Source organism: Frankliniella occidentalis, unplaced genomic scaffold (genome assembly GCF_000697945.3).
Source record: "Frankliniella occidentalis isolate FOCC.00 unplaced genomic scaffold, Focc_3.1 Scaffold3, whole genome shotgun sequence".
Lineage (NCBI taxonomy): Eukaryota > Metazoa > Arthropoda > Insecta > Thysanoptera > Thripidae > Frankliniella > Frankliniella occidentalis.
The window spans coordinates 1,414,511-1,417,682 of NW_026267133.1; the positions used below are offsets into that span (position 1 = coordinate 1,414,511).

General features: G+C 49.9%; 1 protein-coding gene and 1 long non-coding RNA gene across 2 annotated transcripts in view; both read left to right on the forward strand.

The window, feature by feature from the left end:
- The window catches only part of LOC127749265 (uncharacterized), a 255,802-nt gene that overhangs the window by 131,170 nt on the left and 121,460 nt on the right, over nucleotides 1-3,172 (forward strand). The gene's annotated exons all lie outside the window — the stretch shown is intronic.
- LOC127749148 (uncharacterized) overlaps nucleotides 1,179-3,172 on the forward strand; it is a 7,238-nt gene continuing 5,244 nt past the window's right edge. The window contains exon 1 of the long non-coding RNA XR_008010993.1: nucleotides 1,179-1,446. This is a non-coding gene — a long non-coding RNA (uncharacterized LOC127749148). The remainder of the gene's footprint in view (nucleotides 1,447-3,172) is intronic.

A 3,172-nucleotide genomic window follows, 5' to 3' on the forward strand; every position in this document is an offset into this window, starting at 1 on the left:
GGGGCATGGCGTGAGGCCTGGTGCGCAATGTATACGGGAGGAGTGGCAAGGCGGGCTTGTCAAAGAGGAGGTGACGGCCGGAGCCGGAGGATGAGAGGGCGCGCGGGCGCGGCGCGCCGGCCTGCAGGGAGGAGGGGAGTGCGGCGGGGCCGGCGCGCCTCCCAGAGCAATCTCCAGGAGGTCGGCTCTTCGGGCAAACAAGCCCATCCGCGTCCGGCAGAGCCACCGCAGCTGTTGTTGGGCTCACCTTGTAGGCTGCACCCCCCGCCCCGCCCCGCCACGCCCTGCTACTCCACGTCTTGTTTTGAGCTCGGGAGGACTTTAAAAGCGACGAGTCATATAATAATTCCTTCCGCCCTCTCGTCCGGAAACATGTTATCACATTAACATTCTGTTTGTTTTCGGTAGAGAATTATCACGACCAACCAACACTGTGCGCGGAAGTTTCCCACGGCTGCACAGCAGTGAGACCAACTCTGACGAATTCTGCTAATGATTTTGTTTTCGTTCTCTTTTTGCAGGTAAGTCATTTGGCACCTCGTTGAAATGGTTCTGGACATTGCGGCATCGATGGCTGTCTTTCATCATCGTGGTCACAGTAAGCAGGAATCTCATAAACAACACTAAACGCAATAAGTCAGACAAGTCACCGGCAGAAAATCGAAAACACTCGTTTTCTTGCTGCACAAGGTTTTAGTAGAAACACGGTAAAAACAATGTCTAATTTTTTGAGAACTCCCATGTGTGAGGAAGAGTCGTCCAATCTCGCCTCATATTTTGAGGAATCTTCTCAAAAAATGAAGGAGATCCTTTTCGACAAACCAGGGAAGTTCCTCAAAGTTTTCCCTTTTCCCTTAAAAATGAGATATTGTTTTTACCGTAAAAAATGTGGCTTTACAGAACATGCATTCGTAACACGAGACAAAGAGGCGTTCATCGCGATAGCTGGGGGGCAAAGAAGAAGGCTAAAGGTAAACGAGTGAACAACGCGTTTGCGGCGGTGGTTAGAGATAAGGTGCTAATCACCGCCACTATATCTGAAATATGTCCAAGCCGTAGTGCTCTTGTGGGCACGTCGTGGCGTCCGTGGCGGCGTGACGGGGGCGCGTGGCGGGGCGTGGCGGGCCGTCGGTGTGGTTGCCTGGCGCGCCGGGGCTAGAGCTGGGGCCGCAGTCCGCCGGCTGTAGCTCCAGGGTGCACACGTCCAGGCCGCCCGCTGCGCGCCGCGCCCCTGTCCCCCGCCCCGCGCGCACCGGCCGCGCCACTGGCCACTGAGTAAGCTTAGTGCTCCAACGACCTCCCCGCCTCCCGACCCTCCACCCCTTTCCCCCTAACGTCGACCCTTGCGCCCCGGCCAACCTGCTGCCTCTTCTTCACCCTCCTCTCCAGCGCCGCCGCGCCCGTCTCATTTTCGCACCGGGGAAGAGTCCCGAAGTGGACGCGAAGGTGTTTGCCTCTTACCGAGGGCGCGAACGCTACCCCTTATTTCCTCTTTTTGTGTGTGTGTGTGTGTGTGCGTGTGTGCGTGTGTGTGCGTGTGTGTTTGTGTGCGCGTGTGTGTCGCGCGCGCCCAAGTTTACTAGAAATTTAGGAAAGGTGATGTTTATGTTCATTTATACTTTGTGTGGTGTGACTTAGTGTGGGTTTTGCGCTTGCATGTGGGAACTGAAATGAAAGTTACTCTTTTGTGAAACAGAACGTATTCGTCGCAAAGTGTGTGTTGTTACATACGCAACGCACAGACTTACACACACACTCTTACACACTCACTCACACACTCTCATTTCCTAACAGACTCGCTTACTGAGAATTTGGTTCAAGTGTAATACGGATCATAAATCCCCCGTACACTGTTAAAAAAAGTTAGAACGTCACGAAGAATTCGTTGTGAAAAAAGTTGCCAGAACTCTATGTGAAATCACAACTCCTCTTTGTTGTCAAAAATTGGTAACTTCAGAAATTATTACGATTTTGTTCACGACTACTTCCAAGTAAGATAGCAAAATGCACTATTTTTTACTATAGAGAAGTGTGATTTCGCAGTTGCTCCGTATCGTGAAAGTGTTGGGAAATCACAAAATATTTTTAACTTTGTAACGGATGAAATCCTCTGTAGTATGGAATTTGATCCGTGTCTTACAAACTCAAACATGGCTTCAACCATCAGGTATAGGCAAAAATATGTTATTTCACCGTAGCTTAGAAATAAAAGTATCTTAATCATCCAAATTGCATCATACGGACGATTTCATCCGTATTGCGGATGATTTCTGATCCGTATTACGCATGCACGGAATCCTCCGGAAGCGAGTGCGTAAGGAAATGAGAGTGTGCATCGTGACGCCCGTGTAACAATTAGTCGCGCTACGACGGACGCTTTCTCTCCACTGTGCTCCTTAAATGGCGCGTAAATCAGGATCAGCTCCCCCCCCCCCCGCCTCCTTTCCTCCTCGGTTTACCTGCTGACCCCGTGCAGGTCAGTCTATCGACCCCCTCCCCTTCCTCTCCCCCCTTCTGTCGCCCTTGAGTGGATTTATTAATTGACCTGCGCCGGTCACGTAATCAGTGCAGCACTACTTTTACTGTACTGCGTGTTTCCCTCTCGGCTTTCCTCCCTTTTTTCATATTCGCGATTTATTTGCAAAGAAACTCATTCGCCTTTGAGTAGTGTCTGGTACTGTACTGTAGATGTTGTTTTGAACTACATAGTTCCAAGATTTAATAATATTTTTTGCGAAAACCTGTTGAGTTTTCAGTAATATATGCAGATGATTTTTTGCACTTGCGAACATTTCAATTTTCCCTGTACAACAGATGTTCAATTGATAAGGTGTCATAGGTGCATAGGCTCAGTTTTTTTTTTTGTTTTTTGTTTTTTTTTGTATAAAGGACCCGTCTTGTATTCCCTTCCTCGGATTGTGGTGTGCGGCATTGCACGTTACTTGTAAACAACAAGTGCTACTCCGAGGAAGGGGCCTTTTTGATAGCGGCCAACCGGGCGGGAAGCGCAGGGACCGAGACCAGCAGTACCGTCCTGGGGGACGAGCACTGAAATAAGGAAAGGGGTAGTGGGGCATAATTTATATTGCGATCGGTTTATTTTGGCTCGATGATTCATTGCCGAGCCGCGGCGCCACTGCCGAGGAAATGGATCCTTAGCGGAGGGAATGCG